Source organism: Lagenorhynchus albirostris, chromosome 14, assembly GCF_949774975.1.
Source record: "Lagenorhynchus albirostris chromosome 14, mLagAlb1.1, whole genome shotgun sequence".
NCBI lineage: Eukaryota > Metazoa > Chordata > Mammalia > Artiodactyla > Delphinidae > Lagenorhynchus > Lagenorhynchus albirostris.
The window spans coordinates 64479909-64502520 of NC_083108.1; the positions used below are offsets into that span (position 1 = coordinate 64479909).

Sequence of the window (22612 nt, forward strand, 5' to 3'; positions counted from 1 at the left end):
ACCAAACAAAGGTATCAAGAGATGGTAGTTTTGTGGCGTTTGGCTTTTGTATATTGGAAGTTATCTTTTGGTGACCAAGCTTTACAATTCTGTTTTGGTCCACACCAGTTTACAACATAGATGGAGGTGTAGGAAAGGTAATGGCACTGTTTCTCCTGAGGAATATTTTGAGCCATTTTATGTGATTATCAACATTGCCTCTTTGTGATAAGCATCTGCTTAGGAAGCATGTATTTGTGCGTGATTTTGTGTTCAGAACAAAATCTTGAGTTAGGACTGTGGGGTTGGAAAGGAGTGAGATTTGTTAGAGACACAGCTGGAGTTGGGACCGTTGGTACAAGCGCTAATTGAATGGCATGTGGATGGTCAGACATGATTACGTCTGAGGATTCAAGTCTGAGCTCTGGGGTAACGGGTGCCATTACTAAGAGAGGCAGTGGGATCAAAAATAAGCATATAATGCTACCAAGAGCCTCTTACTCATCCTGTTTCTCATAGCTGCTTGCATGTAGCAATACTCGATTATTCACTGCGTTGAATGGGTTCTATTTTAGGCTTGTTACGTTTTGGGGGGGTGCCATCCTTGTGAGTGAAACGTAGGTCACAGCTTGAGAAAAAGTTGGGGCTAGGGACAGATTTCTTTCTTTTAAAAAAAATCAGCTGTATTAAGATGTAATTCATATAACTTGTAATTCATCAACTTAAATTGTACAATTCAGTAGTGTTTGGCATAGTCTGAGTTGTGCAGCCATCACCACAATCAATTTTAGAACACTTTTATTGCCCCCAAAGGAAAAACTGTCCATCAGCCACTCCCTGTTTCTCCAACTCTTCCAGCAGTAAGTGGTCACTAATCCACTTTCTGACTCCAGATTTGCCTGCTCTGTACATTTCGTGTAAGTGAGATCTTTCGTGGTCTTTTGTGCCTGGCTTCTTTTACTTACATAAGGTTTTCAAGGTTCATCCATGTTGTGTCATGAATCAGCACATCATTTCTTTTCATAGTTAAGTAATACTCCATTGTGTGGATAGACCACATTTTGTTGATCCGTTCATCAGTTGATGGACATTTTGATTTGTTTCCACTTTTTGGCTCTTGTGAACAGTTCTGACTCCACTCTGAGGAACAGTTTTGCACATGTTCCTCAGAGTGGAGTCGCTGGATCATGTGGTTACTCTGTGCTTAAAGGGACAGTTTTGAGTCATCCTGTTAGCAGAGAAGCTGCACGAAAAGGTGAGGTCATCAAAAAAGTGAATCCTGGGAAGGGAGGTGTATCGAGGGTTGAACTTGAGAACACCCGCACCCTGGCAGGCAGGGAGACCCACGGAGCTCGTCTCCACCTTCTCTTCTACAGTAGTAGTCTTTCCTGCAGTTACTCTTTTGGTGCATATGTGGTGTGACAACTAAAAGCTGGATTGTTATCTGTCGATGGGAAAGGGAAACTGAACCAAATTAAAATGGAGCACTTCCAGCCTTTTGGGAACGGGGGCATCAAATAGCAATTTCACTTTATCCCTTAACCCCCACGTATACACACACACACACACACACACAAAATGGCTTAAAATCTAAAGTACCCCTAGAAATCCAGGAGCTAGAGGAGAAAGGGGAAGACTAGCTCCAGAAAGGATGCCTTTGTCAGCACGGTTTATGAAAGTCCCCTGTGAGTCTCACCTCACTCCTTTGCACGCCAGTGCATCTCTCCTTGCTTCTCCTTTGGATTCAAGTTTCTTCACCAGCCCTCCTGTGTTACCTCAACCTTATGGACCAGCAGTCAGCTTTCCTGTAATTTCTAGTATTCGTATTTAAGTTAGTGGTATTGCGTTATGTCCTTTCACCTTTGAGTAGGGTTCCTTGAAAACACTAAGGCGCTTGCTCAGCAGATGAGAGCATAGGGACGTGAGTAAACCAGCCACCACAGGTTGGAAAACCAGGAGGAGGGCAGAATGGTCTGGAATGAGAGGACCTGTCATCTGCCCTTCCTCAGCCCCAGCTCCAGTCAAGACAGCACAAGCCAGTGTAGGGGACCTTCTGTCAAGGAGGAACAGTCGTCAACCCAGGAGTGCTCAAGGAGCGGGCTGCTCATTGACGGGGGAGGCAGAGCGTGTGCCTTTGTGTAAGCGGCATCGGTGGACTTTCCCCTATAATCAGGGTACAAACAGACAGGGCCCAGGGCCGCTGGGTCGTAAGGAGGGAGTTACGTGGTGTCTCGGAGAGTCCCTCATGCTCAAAAATCTGATCGTGGTCGGTGGAGAGACGACTGTCAAAACAGTTCAGTAGCAAGCTCTGGGTATTACTTGTATGTAACATGTTTATTTTGGAGAAAGATGGACATTAGGAAGTGGTGAGAGTACATCTGAAACATCCTTTCCTATGTACATTTCGGCCAAAGGAATCTGCTGTCGGTACTTCCGATAAATTCTTGTTATGAACTCAGAGATTCCAAAGATTTCTCATCTTCTCTCTCCTCCTGTTTAGGGTTAAGGAAAACATCAAGAACGAAAGTGTGCAGTATCTCATTTGGTTATCATTTCCGCCTTGGTCAGGTCAAGTGGATTTTGTGGTGGAAACCACACGCGTTTGGTAGACTAAAATGGAAAAGTTACCGGCCAGGAGACCCTGGTTTTGGGTGTACCATTCCCAATCTGTGTGTGTTTGTTTTGATTACTTTAATAATACAGTATCATGAACTACTTAAATATGTACATTTTAGCAAATAACCCATGTTCCCATTACCCAATGTGAGAAGTGAAACATGACCAACACAGTGGAAGCCCTGGGTGTCCCCCCTCCATCCCTCAGTTAACCATGTAATGTTTTAGGCAGGTCACCTTTACCCTCTTCAGGTGTGGTGTTAGAACCTGTAAGAGGAAGACAACAGCCGCCCTGCTTAGCTCACTGGGTTGTTATGAGAATCAAATGAGTGGTGTCTGTGAAGGCACTTGGAAAATCTCGAGGTGCTGAGTTGAAGTCAGGAGGGATTTGCCCAAGAGCTGATTTAGTCGTGTTGGGTGCCAGCCTGCGTAGACACGGCTCAGGTGTTTAGTGAGCACTTTTCTCTATATCTTCTTCCAAAGAGAATTCTTAATGAAGAAAAGTCAGTGAATCGAATTCTTCAGAGTCCCTCAGTATATGTTAATTCAGCAAATAATTTCTGAGTACCTTCTATGTGTGAAACAACTATTCCAGGCAACAGGGATATAGCAGCGAACAAAACGCGCAAGGTTCACAACCTGAAAACAATTCAAAAACAATCTTTATTTTCTTATTTACATTGGGTCTATCCTTGGACTTAGACATGTCTTATTCTCATCTACATTTGATGAGATCTCACTTAAATCCAGATTTATACTAAGAATTGTTCACAAGGCAGTATTTGCATTGAAATTAGACATGTCTATTAAAGGTTTAAGGTATTTATTTTCCTCAAACTCAGTCTCTTACAGAGAATTTTTTGGTGCCAGATAATGTTGGCATTTGAGTTAGAATTTTTTGCCTTTGTTTTAGCCAGTTTAAGCTGAGACAGCTTTCTACTACCGTGCAAGGTTTTAAACTTTTATCCCTTCCTTTGATTTGTGTCAGGGTGAGCCGTTTGGTGTAAAAGACTTGACTCCATATCTGCATCTGCCCCCATGCTGTCATCCGGCGTAGAGACCCAGCCCGTTCCACTCGATTCCTCCATGTCTGCTGAGGTGCAGGAATTATACTCTGAACTCCCAGTGAGTGTCTCCAAAGAGCTTCATGCTGACCCTGAGCCAAGTGCGATTCCAGATGTAAAACCTGGAGCCTCAAGCTCTCGTATAAGTCAGAGTAGGGCAGTGCCCTTGGAGCTGCAGAGGACTCCTGTGGAAAGTTGTCGCGAAGAAACCCCTGAGACCTTGGACCATGGGGGTGAGCCTGGGCGGTGTGGGCTGGTGGACCCCACAGCAGAAGGTTCTGTGGCTTCTGGGATCTTGGATAGGGAAGTGAAAGCCAACAGCATGGAGCAAAAGGTCTTCAGAGATGGAGGGGACCAGGCGGAGAGTGTAAGAGACCCCTGTGAGGGAGCAAAGGAAGACACACGTCAATATTCCACAGCTGCTGAAGAGAAGCTCTGCCCCAGCCAGGTAAGAAATGAGATCTTGATGCAGATCAGTTGAGTGGGAATGGCATCTTTCCAACTGGACTAACACTTCTTAGAATAAAGTACAGAGTCTGACAGGTAGCTTATGATTTATTCTTGAAGCATTTCCAAAATGTTGATTTTGATGTTAACCTTCTTTTGATGATTTTTAAAAACATTCGTGTCGCATCAGACACTTGAGGAGAGGAAGTGCTTATCTCATGAAAACGTGTCAGTCCTCTGACACAGCTACTGTATATGGAATGTTGAGTCTCTTTGTGATGGTCGTGTGGGATTTCTGTGTCTGATGTTAAGGAACGATGTGTACTCGTTCCTTGGGTTTTGGTAGCGTCATGGTTAGGATAGAGTGAGGTGTCACAGGGGTATCTTTGAGGGAGGCTGTTGACCCAGCTAGGGCTTCATAGGATGGATACCCTCGCAGGGTCTCCATATTTCAGAAGTAAGTCCTAAGCTTTGCAGGTCTAGAAACTTGACTTATATCTTTTGTACGTCAGAGGTGATGATCTCCAAAAGACTGATCCAAGCTACCCCCCTTCATGAGAGGTTGAAGCTTAAATCAGAAAGCCAGTTCTTTAACTAATACACAGTGAAAAGTGGAATCACTGCTTGGTGTGGCATGGAAAATCCCATCTCTGTGAATTTGATATTGGAATAAGAGGGATTAGTTAGGTGAGACTAATGGTTAGTGAGCTAAGGTAGCCTGATGGACCCCAATTCCTAAAGGAAGTTTTACCTGCCAAGTGGACTAGAAAGCTTACTCTTTGCCCTGGATGGTGTCTTAGATCAAGAGTTAGTAAACTTTCTGTGTAAAGGGTCGTAAAGTAAATATTTTAGGCTTTGCAGGCCATATGGCCTCTGTTGAAACTACTCAACTCTGCCATTGTTGCTTGAAAGCAGGCATAGGTGATTCTTACAAAAATTAGTGTGGCTGTATTCCAGTAAAGTGTTGTCTATAAGCACAGGCTGTAGTTTGTCAACCCCTGCTCTATGTACTAATAAATTCGTATTCTCTGGGCTTCCTGGGCTAGGAAGCCCATTCCCCACCTGATAAAAATACATCATTTCTTTACACAGGTTGCAGGGCAATTGACTGTCATTAGTAGGCTGCGTATATTAACCATAATTAAGAATAGATAAAGCGTGAAGTAACAGTTGAAAAAAATATCAGATTTTATGCTGTGATGCCCTATCCTTAAAAATATAGTTAAATGAGCAAGGTAACAGACCCAAAGTTCCTTACTCCTTGCTATGGTGGGCTGCATCTAACAAGATGGAAAGTTTTCTTCGTGTAGAATTTGATATAAAATGAAATTATGAGTATATAAATGAACACAACATACTTATATTAGTACGTGTATATACATACATATATACGTACCACCCAACTCGAGAACTAGAAGATTACTGTCTCCCTATTCCTTTTCTAAACCATTCCCTTTCTCCCTTTTAACTCCACCAGAGGTAAATTCTATTTTGAATTGTGTAAAGCAAAATGAAATTTAATAGATATAAATGCAAGATTTTGTACTTGGTTTTCATAAAGGGAACTACACACAAGTGGAAAACAGAAGTGAAAAACAGAAGCCCTACACGTTTTAACTGGTTAATTAGAATTGACTCTGTAGCTGCCAAGAAAAGCCAGTTTGCTCTTAATATACATTAACAAAATGTGTTGCCTGGACAGAGGTGGTGGTTGTGTGCTGGTTCGCCTGTACCTAGAGTATCATCCTCATGGTTCTCTCTCCCCTACCCGCCCCAGCATTCAGATGAGCTCAAGATACAGGGAGGATGGGGTGGGGAGCAGAGGGGAAGCAAGGAATGAGTCAGTGTTGGGGTTCCTGGCCAAAGCAGAGCCTGTCCCTTCCTTTTCACATTGAGCCTGGGGTCATGTGGGAGGAATGTATTCATGGATAAGAATTCACACTAAGGACACAACGTGAAAATACCCCATTGGAAGCCGAGTTGCTGGGTCTTCCTGAAAAATCAGGAGGAATGAGAGAAGCCTTTGCAACTTTGGAGGGTTGAGCAGAGCAGTTCTGTTGGGCACAGTTAAGCTCAGGGGAAGACGGGTGGGACGGTGGCAGCTCCTGACATTCTTAGGTCACAGCACCATTGGAAATCTGGATGAATGCTGCAGGCCTCTCAGAAAAGCAGACATGCCATCCCGGCAGGTCTGCAGACTCCAGACATCTTTGGACCCCAGGTTAACTCTTGCTAGATGGCAAAAACACCACAAACATAGTCAAAAGACAACTGACACATTGGTAGGACATATTTGCAACGTATATCATGGATAATGGGCTTATATCTCTAATGTATAAAGACCTCTTAAATTGGGGAATGAAAAAACCCAATAGAAGAATGGAGGAGACACTTGAGTAGATAAGTCACTGCGTGCATGTGTGTTTGTGTGTGTGTATTGTGTTTAAACACATGAAGATGGCCAACCTCACTCATAATTAGAGATGCAAATTTAAACAACCCATGATACTACTTTTATGAAACCTATCAGATTGGTGAACATGAAGAATTAGGACAACACACCTGGTCGGCAAGGCTGTGAGGAAAAGGGCTGTTCTCACACATGGCTGGTGGGAACGCATACTGATACAACCTTGCAGAAGAGGAATTGGGCTACACTTAACAAAACTATGCCCTGACCTGTTGACCCAGAACTCTCATTTCTAGAGAGTATCTACCCTGAAGATACACCTCCCACAGCATAAAAATATGTATACACAAGGGTATTGTTTGAAGCGTAGTTTATTATTGCAAAATGTTGGAAGCAACCTAAATGCCCACATATAGGAGACAGGTTGAATAAACTATGGTATATAAACATCCTTCCCTGGAGCCCTGTGCAACTGTAATAAAGAATGAAGATCTCCATGTACAGGTACAGGTGTCCCCTAGACCGCTTCTGTGTTTGGTGATTCTCTGGAATTCACAGGACACTGCACATGGTCATATTCACAGCTAAGATTAATTACAGTGTAAGGACATAAAACAATCAGCAAAGGGAAGAGGGGCATGGGGGCAATGTCTAGAGGAAATCACGCACAGGCTCCCAGGACTCCTCTCCGAGTGTAGTCACACACACTTCACTTCCTCTGGGAACAAATTCTGCTCATACACGTGAAATGTCTACCATGGAAGCTTGTTAGAGTTCAGGCTGGCCACATGGGCATCCTCTGGCTGGCACATACCAAAATCCCAGACGTCACAGGAGGAAAGCAGGGGTTCCCTATGAATCACATTGTTGTATAGGTGTTATGAGCCACTCTGATCATTTAGGAAATAGTGGAGACTCTCCTGCAATCTAAGTTCCCAGATGCTAGCCAAGGCTACCCTTGTAAGCATGCCTTTCTTAGAATAACAGTTAGGCCTGCTGCTGTTAACTCTTCTGCAAAGGAGGATATACTAAGTGAAAAGAGCAAACTGTGAAGGACTTTCTACAGTATCCTCCCTTTCATGCATGAAAGAAGGGGAAATAAGCAAGTGTACAAGTGTATGCTCATTTGTATAAAACACACACATGTGTACACACAGGAGGGATGAGCCAGAGAAGAACCATGTCACTTCTGTGGGGTTCCTGCCCCCCAGATGCACAACCAGGATCTAATCATGAGGAAACATCTGAGAAACCCAAACCAAGGGACTTTCTTTCCAAAAGTTATGAAAGATGAATACGTATGGAACCCTCTCAGTTGAAAGGAGACTGAGGAGACATGATGACTAAATGCATTCTGGGAGCCTGGATTGGATCCTGGTCCTGAAAAAGGGTGTTATGGAGCCATTAACAAGATTTGAATAAGGTCTTAAGACTAGTTAGTATTTTATTAGTGTTAATAACTATACTGTGGTTATTTAAGATGTTAACATTAGGGAAAGCTGGATGAAGACTATACAAGAAATTTTTTTGATCAATATTTGCAAGTTTTTGGTGTATGTAAAAGATATTTCTAAATCAAATGTTTAAAAACTTTAAAAATATTATAACAATTAAAAAACAAAACAAAAACCTCTTCTTGATAGAGGGAGACAGAATTTAACTCAGTATGAGAGGTGCTTTTTAACAGCTAGACCAGTCTAGACATGGCTTAGGTTACTCGGGGAAGTCCTATTTATGAAGAGGCTCAGTGACTGTTTGTCAGGAATATAGCAAAGGGGATTCTAACTCAGACAAGCAACCTCAGAGGTGTTCTTTTCCATGCTGACATTCTGTGATTTTGTTCTAATAGTTGATTTGCCTTTAGCAGCATTCCACAAAACTTTTTCCTTCAGCTGTTGTTCGTCTCAAACCAACAAAGAGGCCCACAATCGTGCACTGGCTCCAGTTTGGGGAAAAGTACTCAGAGGTTATCACTTAACCCACTCTTCTCTGTTCCCTCTGAACCAAAATCAGTCAAGGCGGAAGGGTACTGACTTCAACAGAGCTCGGCTCCAGGAATAAGAACTTGCTGTGGTTGTGAAGGACGGCCACCTACACTTTCCGGCGTGGATTGCAGGAATTAAATGAATTTAATGAAGTTAAGTCTGCTTGGTGAATTTCCCAGTTCATGGAGAAGAACAGCACCAATATTTAGAATTAGAAGTTTACGCTTTTTTGTACCTTGGGCCCTGATGAAGCCTAAACTGTTTTTGTTAAATATTCATTTCATTCACTCATTTAACCTCTCAAGGTCATTATTAGTTGTGTTTTTGTTTTTCTGTTTTTTTTTTGGTTGTTGTTGTAAAAGAAAAACAAAGTACATGTTATTTTATGAAGCAACTTATTTTTAAATGTTGGTCTTAACTTTTTTTTTTGGCTTTTTTTACTGTGGTAAAATACATATAACATTTACCATTTTTATTATTTGTAACGCTTCAGTGACATTAAGTACATCCACATTGTTGTGTAACCATCACCACCATCCATCTCCAGAACTCTTTTTATATTCCCAAATTGGAACTCTGTCCCCATTAAACAATAACTCCCCATATGCTCTCCCCCAGCCCCTGGTAACCCCCGTTCGCCACCTTTCTATGAATTTGTCTGCTCTAGGGACCTCATACAAGTGCAATCATACAATCTTTGTCCTTTTGTGACTGTACTTGACATTTTCTTTAAAGATCCACGTGGGGCTTCCCTGATGATCCAGTGGTTAAGACTCTGCGCTTCCACTGCAGGGGGCAAGGGTTCAATCCCTGGTTGGGGAACTAAGATCCTGCATGTTGTGTGGTGCAGCCAAAATATTTTTTTAAAAATTTAATAAAAAATAAATAAAGATCCACTTAAAAAGTTAAAATAAATATTCCAGCCATGAAATATTTCAATCATGAAAAGTTAAACCAGCAAAAAAATCATTCTTTCTTGCCTTATGATTGTGTCAAAAAGTTATAAGGACCTGTAACTGGTACTTTTGTCCTTTGATCTGGGATATTCTGTTATCGGGAGGGGAGAAGAAAGGCAAAAACAAGAAGGGGAAAGAGTCTGGGAACAGATGCGTGGAAGGGACAGCTGCAGGAGCCACGCTGAGTGGTGAAAGAACCGTTCAGCTGTGACCTCTGCACTCACAGGAGGAAGGTCAAGAACTACGGTGCACACAGAGGTTACGGACCAGGATACGGAAAAGACTGGTCTTATTTAAGAATAAAGTGGAAAGACGGGTATGCGACATCCCACACAGGTGATTTGACATTGAAAACTTTTTTTTTCTTGATTTGAACAACCAACTTTCTTTTTCTTTTTTTTAACTGAAGTATAGTTGGTTTACAACGTTATATCAGTTTCTGGTATACAACGTAGTGATTTCGTTTTTGTTTTCTTGGCTGCGCAGTTTGTGGAATCTCAGTTCCCTGACCAGGGATTGAACCCAGGCCATGGCAGCAAAAGCCTGGAATCTAACCACTAGGTCATCAGGGAATTGCCCAATGTAGTGATTTTTGACATTTTTATAGGTTATACTTCATTTAAGGTTATTACAAAATATTGGTTACATTCCCTGTGCTGAACGTTACATCCTTGTATCTGTGAAAACTCTTTATACCATGCTTTGTTTGTTTTTCTTGGTGCTTAGATGTAAGCTGTACACAGGGGTAGATCTGCCGGGGTGAACGTGTTGTAAAAGCTTTGGCTTCAAGATACATCATTCATGCTCAACACAGACACAGAAAAAGTTCTGAATTGTCTGTTAGCGGAAACATATGAAGACTCAGTATGCATCTTTTGACAGATATTTGAAAGCATATGGACAGGAGACATCAAGTCAGGAAGCACAATGGCTGTTGATCACCCGAGGCATGTTATGCTATTGGAGAAACTTCTTATTTAATGGCATGTTCAGAAAAGACCCAATCTTGTGCAATTTATGTGACTTTACTTAAGGGAAAGGCTGTTATGCTAAATGCCCATTAAGCTTCCTTCCTCATCACCCTAAGCGTCTCTGATCCTAAGGGAAATTTGCAATAGTGTGAAGCAGCTTGCTGTTTGCTTAAAAGGAAATCTTGTTGGAAATAACTCATTTTCAGTGATTTAAAGGTGAAAAAATCTGAACTTCACACTCTCAGTAGTACAGTTGGTGGCCATAAGGTGTTCTCCCGGTCTGCCAGGGTACCATGGTCCCCACAGTGATGGTTTGCCGTGGTTCTCAGCTCATATTGTTAAAAGTGTGTGACAAACAAGTGCCCAAAGCACCATTCACATACTGCTGGGACTTAAGGTGGAACTTTCTCCTCATTAGTTTAGCAGTTCTCTTAGATAAATCCTTGTGGCGGACTGTTACTAAATGCCTTACCCAGCTAACGTGATTGGTGCCTTATTTAAAGTTTCTCTGAATTGAGATACATGGAGGAAAATTCCTTTTTAGGCTCAGTAAAGATTTAAAGTTACTGTCCTACAGCTCTTCCTTTCTAGATGTGCAAGCGTAAGAAACTGAAAGGTCCATCTAGAGATCCAACATCTTGTTTATTTTCAGTGTTCTTCACTGTGAACATGATCACTGCTGTTCCCACAAGTGCCAGGAAATAGGAGGTATCTCATTTGCTCTGTGTTGGGGCCCTATTGTGTGTTCAGTGTGTCGGCAGTCCCACCTGAAGCTGGGACCACCACTGCTCCAGCTTAGGAAGCTCAGTCTTGGAGGGGGTCAGCGAGATCTGCTTACAACCAGGGCTCATGGCTCAGGTGTACCTCAGGCCCTGAGGAGCTTATAACTACCCTGCTTATAAAAGCTGAAGGACCTGGTGCATGTTCATTTCCCTCCTAAAGATATTTGTGGGTTTTTTTTTTCTGGCTCAATACTAGCCTCATAGGAATGAATCAGTATTGCGTCTTTTCCAGGATAAACAGCCAGCTTTTTTTTAATTATTATTATTTTATTTAATTTTATTTATTTATTTTTGGATGTATTGGGTCTTCGTTTCTGTGCGAGGGCTTTCTCTAGTTGCGGCGAGCGGGGGCCACTCTTCATCGCGGTGTGCGGGCCTCTCACTGTCGCGGCCTCTCTTGTTGCGGAGCACAAGCTCCAGACGCACAAGCTCAGTAGTTGTGGCTCACGGGCCTAGTTGCTCCACGGCATGTGGGATCTTCCCAGACCAGGGCTCAAACCCGTGTCCCCTGCATTGGCAGGCAGATTCTCAACCACTGCGCCACCAGGGAAGCCCCACAGTCAGCTTTTAATGGGAAATAAGATTATAGATGAACAGTAAGAATGGTTTTCAAGACCCTCCTAAAATCTGCCTAAACTTTGGAGAAGTATTTTAAGTTGGTTTTGATTCCAAGCAGTGGGCAAGAGGATGACATGTTGGCTGTGCCAGGCTGAGGCAGAGAATTTGCTGTCAGTTTGACAAATTGCACTATTACGTGGCATTTCGTATTTTATATAGTTTATATAATGCTACAAACTACTGCAGTTATCTCATTTGATTTTGCAAGAGGCATCCACATGAACTTTTATCTTGGAAACAGATTTTGCAAGGAATGTTAGGATATTAACGATCAGATGTCAAGATTTAGTAAAATCTAGATGGTAGAGAGAAGTGTTTAGGACTTTACCTCTAGGAATCCTGAAACTTAGAACACTTAGCTGATAAAATATTGTGGGAAAAGGACATTGTGTCTGATAAATTTCTGCAAGTGTTTCTTACATGGTTGGTTGGCTCGAGGGGATGGAGGGAGTTAGTTGCACACAGGATGCTTACGCTACACGGCCATTGCTCGCAAGTGGTCTGTTCTGTTCCTTCATCTGCGTTTGGGACCCAAGGCTGGTTGAGCTCCCACCTGATCTGAAGATCACCCACTGCCGTGGTGCTGGTGGTTGGGGGTCCCTCACATCTGAACTCAGCCTCACACTGTTTTTCAACCCTGTCAATTCCTGATCATATCTAGACTTAAAACTTTGTAGGGTCCACAGCCCTCTGTGAGGGGAAACTTGTTTTTCATAACTCAGAACCTTTCAGGAGAAGTCAGCAAGGCAGGGGGAGAGAGGAGTCTGTCACTCCTGGCTTCTGCTGCTCCCTTTCACTGTTAGGAGTCGTGGCTAAGCAGGGAGACGGCGGCGGGGGGGGGGGGGATGGCTTGAAGCAGTCAGGTAGGCACTCCACCAGGGTGTGTGCAGGCTCCAGCTAAGACACCTCCTTAGAGCAGCAGGTGGGGCCAGACTAAAATCCCAGCAGTCCCTCCAGGAGCCGGAGCCCTTAGGGTTCATCATATGAGCTTACCAGAGTCCATGGGAATCTGAGGGGACCTGTATGCTGCTGGCAGGTCAGCTCTCACTGCAGTCTCTTTTAGGCCCAGAAGAGCTTAGGGTGGTCACTCCAGATGACACTGGGCTCTGTTGGTGACAGTCCTATTGGCTTTTCTCACAGGAAAGTGAGATCTAAGGTCTAAGGTCTACTGGATGGTGAGAGCTTCTGCTCATGGAGCACCCGTCCTGACGGGGCATCTTGCGAGGTGTCTGTGGTCCCCATTTATAAAACCACGTGTAAGCATGCACTCTGTGCAGCAAAGCTAGCAGGTGGGAGTCCTGCGGCTGGAACGGAGCTGCATCTGACTCCTCACCCCTTGGCTTTTGCTCCAGCACCCGGCCTTTCCCATAAAGTATTAACCTGAAGAAATACTCTAAATAGCATCTAATCTAACACTTCAGACATTCAGTCTGAGAACTGGAAGTGTGGAGGGTAGTATCATTTTGGTGAAAGGATCAAAGGTAACTACAAATAATGATGTTTTCTTAACCTCTTATTTTGAAATAATTTGAGACTTACAGAAAAGTTGCAAAAGTAGTGTGAAGAATTCCCATTACCCTTCACGTGTATTCCTCACATGTTAACATTTTACCACATTTGCTTTTTTTCCCTTCTGAATAATTTGAGCGTATAGTTGCAGACGTGATGCCTAAATACTTGACTGTGTATTTCCTAGCAAACAACGGCATTCTGTCAGGTGACCACAGTACCCTAATCAAAATCAAGAAATTAACACTGATCAGAGTACATTTGGCCAATTGTCCCACTGAAGTCTTTTGTAGCAAAAGAAAAGAAAATGCTTTCTTGGTCTAGGAAAAGTCCAGGATCATTTGTGGCATTCAGTTGTCATGTTTGTTTAGTCTCATTTAATCTGTAACATTTTCTCAGCTCATGACCTTGGCACGTGAAAGAGTACAGGCCATTTATTTTGTAGAATTTTCCTCAGTTTGGGTTTGTCTGATGTTTCCTCATGATTAGATCCTGGTTGTGCATTTGGGGGGCAGGAACCCCACAGAAGTGATGTGATTCTTCCTGTGCATCCTCTCAGCAAGCGCCTGGCATTGAGGTGCCTCATTCCTGGGCAGGGGAACTGCCATCACCTGGTTCAGGTGGGGTCTGCCAGGCTTCTCCACTGTGAAGGTACTATTTTCCCCTTCATAATTATTAAGTATCTCATGGGGAGATATTTTGAAACTATGTAATATTTCTGTTTCTCATTCAAACTTTTAGCAGCTAGTTTTAACATCCATTGATGATTCTTGAGATAATTATCACTGTGATGGTTGCCAAATGGTGATTTTCTAATTCCATCATTCCTTCTACAGTAAGTAAGAGCTTTTCTTCTCCCCATTTACAAATAAATTGGACCTGGCATCACGCTAGAATTTATACTCTTTTGGCCAAACGTGGTAACACGTAAGTTCTGTGGGAGATGGTTGTTTTAAGTTCATGCTGTGCAAAAGCATTCCACGCTGAAGTTGCAATAGAAAGTGAAGGAACAGTCCAGCTTTGTACATGACACTCCACGCCAGGCCTCTTCTCTCACTTCCAGTGATGATGTTTTATTTCCTCCTGTGTCCTCCTGTATTTGCCATCACTTTGATCTTCTGTTTCCACCACAGAACTTTGCTTAGAAATGAAATGGTTTTGCTTGTTTGTTGTTGTTGTTTTTTTTTTTTTTTTGGTATGCGGGCCTCTCACTGCCGTGGCCTCTCCCGTTGCGGAGCACAGGCTCCGGACGCGCAGGCTCAGCAGCCATGGCTCACGGGCCCAGCCGCTCCGTGGCATGTGGGATCTTCCCGGACCGGGGCACGAACCCGTGTCCCCTGCATCGGCAGGCGGACTCTCAACCACTGTGCCACCAGGGAAGCCTTGTTGTTGTTTTTGTTTTGGGGTTTTTGGGGGGGGATTTTTTTTGGTGGAGAATGTGGGCAGTGATTTTTTTTTAAGTGCTGTAAAAGTTATCAAGCATTGTAGCAGTGATTTTACCATCTGTCAGTTTAAGTGAGTGCTGTGTCAGAATCTTTTACTTACCAGTTAAATCCATGTGGAAAAAAAAATCTTCGGACAGAGAAAAAGGTGACCCAGAAGGAAACTTTGATGTGAGCAGCCATCATTGGTCTGTCAGTGTCTCCAGCTGGTCAGCCTGGTCGGACCCTTTCCTCACGGGGCCCCATGCCACACATGCGCTGCTGCTGCTGCCCCTTCCCATTTTCCTGAAGTCCCTCTGTAGGTTGTCATTGATGGTGTTCCTCCTTATACCCTCCTCCAGTGAACAGGGATGAAAAGGAAAAATAGCCCTTCCAGGAAGTTTGAGAAAAAAATGAGTATGTGATGCTGAGAATGGTTAGGGACTGAGTTACAATCACTTCCTGATAGTTTCCATTCAGATTTTCACTTAATTAAGATCACATTGCATCAGTGTGTTTCTTGATTCGGAGGATACTTACAGGGTTTTGTTTGGATCTGCAGCCCAGCATTCTCAACCTCTGTTATTGTCCAGACCTTGGGAGACTTGGCTTTTCAAGCTCAAATTCTAGAGAAGTGGAAGTTTTATTGATTATATTAATTTGAATTTGAGGTTTGCTTCAGTTCCCAGTCCTTGTGACTGCTAGCAAATTTCCAGGAGTTGGAAAGAAGACTCTCAGAGAATCATTGGCATTGGTGAGCTCGGGTGTCTCTGGATCCTCCCTGACGGCTGGATTTTCTTACCGCAGGAGGACCTCCTGATGCAGGCAAGCAAAGAACATCTATGCACGGACCTCCCTGAAGATGGTCTGAGGAACAAAGGTATTTATTTCTCTCACATCTTTTCCTTCTTCCATTATTAAACACACAATTTTAGTTCACACTGGGAACGTGAGGATTTTAGGTCCCTGCCTTGCCAGATGGACTTCACTGTAGCAGCTCTTGATATCATTGCCCACGGACGTACTCGGAGGCCCCTGGTATGATAGAGCGATGCCTCATTTGTGACAAAAGTTTGCTTCCCACTTTTTCTATAATGAGTCCCCATTGACTGTGAGTTGAACCTTAATGCTGGTGTGAAATCTTCCATTTGACTTTATAAAGCTGCACTGCTGTGTGGAAGGGTTCATGTGGACGGGGAGGAACCACTGCTGGCTGTGTAGGGCATCCTGCTCTGTTCTTGTGGACGGCGTGTCCACTCCCGGTCACCATGAGAGTTTGCAGAACAGTTTCTCACTTCCGTTACCTCGTTTACTCTTCAAAACCATTGTTGAATATGGGCATCTGAGATACTGCCTTTAATTTGATTGATTGATTGATTGATTGATTTGATTGAGGAAGAAGCCGAGGCCCAGAAGAGTGCTGAGCCAAGATTCTTCTCCCACTGCCCCAGGCTGAAAATAATCTTAGGCAACTTTAGCGAGGACTCTGTGTATCTATTTTATAATTAAGGTTAACAATGTAGAATAATCAAAACTGCAAAAAAAAATTCAGCAAATATGTTTGTGTGAACATTTTGTTACTGTGATACAACGTCAGATTTGACTCTGCTTCTTGGCAGCCTGGACAGAAAAGGAAGCACAGACCATCCCTATGAGAAAGGACGCTTGTCCCAGTTTATCACCCTGCTTCCTGCTGCTGGAGATTCTCTCTGTGGCTCAAAGCCTTGGCTGTCCAGTAGAGAGTAAAGTTCTGAAGATGAGAAATGTCGCTTTGTGCATGTCTCACCCAGTCTCAGGGCTTTACTAGGGATGCAGTTTAGTGCCATCACCTGTACCCGCCTGGATCTTTTTTTTTCTTTTTTGGCGGTACGCGGGCCTCTCACTGTTGTGGCCTCTCCCGTTGCGGAGCACAGGCTCCGGACACCCAGGATCAGTGGCCATGGCTCACAGGCCCAGCCGCTCCGCGGCATGTGGGATCTTCCCGGACCGGGGCACGAACCCGTGTCCCCTGCGTCGGCAGGCGGACTCTCAACCATTGCGCCACCAGGGAAGCCCCCACCTGGATCTTTTTAGTGGGGCTCCAGTACTGGTATACTGAGTCGTAGGTGTGTTGGTGTATTTTCACCCACATCTTATCACAAAATTCACTGTGTATGTTATGAACTACATTTAACTACTTTCATTTAACCACTGAATGGACCTTTTAAACAAGAGAACCAGAGTTATTTTCTATGACAAAATCTGCATTCTCAGACTTACCTGGGTACTCTCCACCTAAAAAGCTGGTCCCCACTGGACCTGGGTAAGTTGAGCTCTTCTGAAAAGTGTTCTTAGATAAACTGCTCTGTGGCACTTTTCTTCCTGTCCTAATGCCATTCTTCTTTAGTGACTTAAATTGGTAAAATGAAATTGTTTTCCTCCCAAGCCATAGGGAAGGTTCTCAGGTTGATGTGGGGGAGCCTGGAAATGGCAGCTCTGCCTGACTTTTAGCAGCGATGGCCTAGTGCCCGACTGTGAGACGTTCTTCCATGCAGCCCCCGAGAACCTTGCAAGTTGGCCCTGTGTTACACTTGCGGGAACCAGCTCGGCTGTCCAGTGTCCCAGGCAGGCATGGCCAGGCAGAAAGGAGGGTTCTAAGCAGGCAGGTCTCCGCAGGAATTGAGCCCTGGGAGTGCGAGCAGGCCGTGCAGCTGCCACCACGGATTTGAGTTAAACAGATGCACATGCTCTACTGTCTTGTGACCAGCATTTCAGCTTGCTTTGCCAAGGTCAAGGTCAAACATTTACTAACTTACCATTTACTACAGAATTGAGAAGTAAATGATGTTTCTTGGAAATCTGGTTGTACTGTCTCTCCAGGGGCCCCAGCGGCCAAAATTTTCACTCTGCCGCGGATTGTAGCTCCTAGTTTTAGACATGTTAGATATTTTAAGTTTTCCTGATGGAAATCTAATGGATCCTTGCTACCTTTGTTGTGAGCGTTTGTACCGTTGAGCACTGTGCAAATTGCTATACATAGTTTTGTTTATACTAAGTTTTGCTTATTCTGAAATGGGGGCACCTCTGAGGTCAGTGTTCTGTAATAATTTATAAATTTGCTGAGGGGTGAATTTGGGTCCCCCGTACTGAGCTATCTAGTAAGTGACCCTCTTGCAGCTCCCTTCTCTGTGTTGTTTTTCCTTCTCTCTATAAATGTCCCGTTCATAGCACACTCCCAGGTTCACATGGGATTCCAGGCTTTTGAGGCTCTTTACAGTCGTTCTGTCTGCTGTGGTTCAGTGAAGTAAAATGAGAACACGATTGACTTTAATAAAAAGGACCTTTGTGTTAACCAAAAGGAGTCTTTAATTTGTAGAATGCTATTTTGCATATCATTCCCTATTTCTTGATTGCCGTAAGGCAGATCCGAGAGAAGCGGGCATGGGGACCAGTGCTGGGTGTTAGTCAAGAGGCCATTTCACAAGGGAAGAATGTCTCATCAGGCCCTCTGACTGTGCTTCTCCCTCCCTGCTGTTCTGAGTGTTAACCTGGCTGTTTCACCATAATTTTCTGTTCAATATTTTATAAAACTAATGTTATCAATTCTTTTTTCCTTGTAACTGGGCTTGATTGGGAAGGTTGCGTAAGAAAGATGGAATGGGCTCCAGGAAAAATACAAATATTAGTTCCCACTAATTACTGTGAGACTTAGTTCCCATAGTAACAGTCTCCGTTAAGGCTTATGTGGGAATCCTCTGAAATAGTAGGGTCACCAGAAATTGGAAGAGTGTTGAGGAAGTAATCTTTGATGCAGAGGTGAAAGCATCAAGGAGGGAAAAGCTACCTTATATAATTTTTGGAACTAGATAGTTTAAATTATTTAGAATAACTGAAGTTGAAACAATCTTTTCATAGCCTCTATTTCTATTATGTGAATAAATTAAGCATTTTAAGGAGATGGAATGAACCTATCAATAAAGCCCTTAGGTGGTATATGCATCCAGATTCTTGGAGTTTACTGATCTGTTTGTATAGTTTGGAATTACTCTCTCATGTTTTGTATTCCCTGTTTATGTCATTATGCTCCTATAATTTACATTTTGGGGAGTGGAAAGTTGAAAAATCAGCCAGTACCACACCCATTTAATAGGCTACAACGAGGAGGTGTAGACATTTGGGGAACTAGTTTTTCATTTTAAAAAAAATTAAGGTATAACTTACATATACTGAAATTCACCCTTGTTTTGGGTGTGTATATGGTTCTGTGAGTTTTGAAAAATACATACAATTGTGTAATCACAACTGTACCAGCACAATCAAGAAATAGAACATTTCCATCATGCAGCAATCTCTTGCAGGCCCCTTTCATAGTCGGTCCTTGCCACCCCCAGCCCTTGGCAACCACTTATCCATGTTATTTCCCTATCGTTTTGACTTTTCTAGAATGCCCTATACACGTAATCATGCGGGGGAAGTCTGTGAGCCTGACTTTGTTCATTTAGTATAGTGCATTTACAATTAATCCACAGTGCTGTGTGTATCGTAGCTCATTGCTTCTTACATCTGAAAGGTATCCTGTCATCTAGTTGTATCACGATTTATCTGCTGCTCATTCGAGGGAAATTTGAGTTGTTTCCAGTTTTGGTAATTATGCATAATGCTGCGGTAAACACTTTCATACAAGTTTTTTTTTTTAATTTACTTTTATTTATTTATTTATTTATAGTTTATTTTGGCTGCGCTGGGTCTTAGTTGTGACATGCAGACTTCTTAGTTGCAGCATGCATGCAGGATCTAGTTCCCTGGCCGGGCCCCCTGCACTGGGAGCATGGAGTCTTACCCACTGGACCACCAGGGAAGTCCCTTGTACAAGTTTTTGTGTGAACTTGAGTTGTCATTTCACCTGGGCAAATACCTAGGCTTGGGACTCCTGGGTCATTTGGGAAGTATGTGTTTAATTTTACAAGAAATTACCAAACTGTTTTCCGGGGTGCTTGTACCCTTTTTTATTCCCACCAGCAATATATAAGAGTTCCAGGTGAGGAGTTGAATGCTATCTCATTGTTTGTTGACTTATCTGGAATTCAGAAAGCCAGGTGTCCAGTGGGCAGTACAAGCATAGGAGGTGACGGAACTTATAGGGCTCTCTGCCGCAATCCTACCACCAGTAGGCAGCCTTTGTGAACCTCCACCAGAGAGCTTCCTTTTATAAGGCATTTCAACATTGCTAACCCATTACACATCTTTCCAAGGACAAGATGCAGGATAAACCAAAACTTACGTCATATTTAGTTTCCATGTCTAGCCACTTAAATTTTGATCCAGGAAAATGTTGTCACGGAAATGCTATTGAATCTTTGTCAACCTCCGGCATGTCTATCCTGAAGTAGGGTCATTTGGAGATAACACCAAAAAGGTGTCTGAGTTTTCTGATATAACTTTTATTATAATTGGAGTATGAGCACTTTTTGAAAAAACAATTTCATGGAGATATAATTTATAGACAATAATTTTCACCCATTTAAAGTGTATACTTCAATAATTTAATTTTTATCACTTCCCAAGGAAACCTTGTACCTGTTAGCAGTCATTCCCCATCCCCACATACCCCCAGCCTCCTCCAGTCACTAATCTACTTGTGTCTCTGTAGATATGCCTGTTCTGGACACTGTATAAATGAGACCTTACAACATAGGGTCTTTTTGGTTTTGTTTTGTTTTGGCTGCATCCTGCAACTTGCAGGATCTTAGTTCCCTGACTAGGGATCGAACCCGGACCCCAGCAGTGAAAGTGCCGATCCTAACCACTGGACCACCAGGGAATTCCCAAAATGTTCCAATTTCTCCACATCCTTTATCAGTTATATTTTATTTATTTTTGGCTGCATCGGGTCTTGGTTACTGCACGCGGGCTTTCTCTAGTTGTGGCGAGCGGGGGCTACTATTCCGTGTGATGTGCGGGCTTCTCATTGCAGTGGCTTCTCTTGTTGCGGAGCACAGGCTCCAGGCTCATGGGCTTCAGTAGTTGTGGCATGCGGGCTCAGTAGTTGTGGTGCATGGGCTTAGCTGCTCTGCAGCATGTGGGATCTTTCCAGGCTAGGGCTTGAACCTGTGTCCCCTGCATTGGCAACCGGATTCTTTAACCACTGTGCCACCAGGGAAGCCCCCAACAGTTATCTTTTGTTTTCTTTTGAATAATAGCCATTTTAATGGGTGTGAATTGACATCTCATTGTGGTTTTGATCTTCATTGCTCTTATGACTAATGATGTTGAGCATCTTCTTGTGTGCCTATTACCGTTCATATGTCTTTGGGAAAATGCTTATTCAAGTCCTTTTCCCTTTTTGTTTTTCTTTTTTAAAAAACTAATAATTTTATTTGTAAAGCAGTGTAGGATTTACAGAGAAATTGAGCAGATGACACAGAGGGTTTCCTTCCCAACCTTCACTCCCCTCCCCACCCCACGCCCTCCCACGCCCCCCCCCCGTTTCCCCTATTGTTAACGTATCAGTATTGTATATTTGTTACAGCTCATGAACCAGTGTTGTTATACAGTTCATAGTTTATTCTGATTCCCTTAGTTTTTCCCTAATGTCCTCTTTCTGTTCTAGGGTCCCATCTAGGATCCCACCTCACATTTAGTCCTCTTAACCCCTTAGGCTCCTCTTGGCTATGATGGTTTCTCACACTTTCTTATTTTGGGTGATGCTGAGAGTTTTGAAGAATGCTGGTCGAGTGTATTGTAGAATGCCTCTCCATTGGGGTTTGTCGGATGTTTTTCTCATTAAGACTAGGGTTATTTATGGGTTTGGGAGAGGAAACTCCCACAGGTAAAGTGCCACTTTCATCACATATCAAGGGTACTTACTATAAACGTGAAGTGGTGTTTGTAAGGTTACTCCCCCTCCCCCTTTCCATACTGTCAGCTCTTTGGAAGGAAGTCACTATGTACAGACAACACTTGAGAAATGGGGAGCTCTGCTCCCTCTGCCTATTTTTAAATTAGACTTTTTGTCTTTTTATTGTTTAGTTGTAAGACTTCTTTATATATATTAAGTACAAATCCCTTATCAGATGGTTGATTTGCAAATATTTTCTCCCCACCAGTGGTTTGTCTTTTTGCTTCTTGATGTTGTCCTTAGAAGCACAAAAGTTTTGGGACTTCCCTGGCGATCCAGTGGTTAAGATTTCAGTTCCACTGCAGGGGGTGTGGGTTCAATCCTTGGTCGGGGAATTAAGATCCCACATGCCACATGGCACGGCCAAAAATTTTTTTTTAATTAAAAAAAAATGTTTAAAAAGCACAAAAGTTTTAAATTTTTTTAAATTGATTAATTTAACTTTTTTTAAAAAAAATTGAGGTCTAGTTGATTTACAATATTATTTTAGTTTCAAGTATGAAAAGTTTTTTAGTTTTGATGGAGTCCAGCTTATCAGTCTTCCTTTTTTTAATCACTTGTGCTTTTGGTTTCTTAGCTAAGAAATCATTACCTGGGACTTCCCTGGTGGCACAGTGGTTGAGAATCTGCCTACCAATGCAGGGGACACGGGTTCGAGCCCTGGTCTGGGAAGATCCCACATGCTGCGGAGCAGCTAAACCCATGCACCACAACTACTGAGCCTGTGCTCTAGAGCCCTTGAGCCACAACTACTGAGCCCGAGTGCCACAACTACTGAAGCCTGTGCGCCTAGAGCCCACGCTCTGCAACAAGAGAAGCCACCCAATGAGAAGCCCGTGAATCGCCATGACTAGAGAAAAGCCCACATGCAGCAACAAAGACCCAAGGCAGCCAAAAATATAAATAAATAAATAAATTTTTAAAAAAGAAAGAAAGAAATCATTATCTAACACAAAGTCATGAAGATTTACTCTTGT

The 22612-nt window shown here is 43.1% G+C and overlaps 1 protein-coding gene across 1 annotated transcript in view; it reads left to right on the forward strand.

Moving 5' to 3' along the window:
• Positions 1 to 22612, forward strand: part of PRR14L (proline rich 14 like) — a 56900-nt gene that overhangs the window by 3795 nt on the left and 30493 nt on the right. The window contains exon 2 of the mRNA XM_060170677.1: positions 15566 to 15638. The gene's annotated coding sequence lies outside the window, so the exon portion shown is untranslated. The remainder of the gene's footprint in view (positions 1 to 15565; positions 15639 to 22612) is intronic.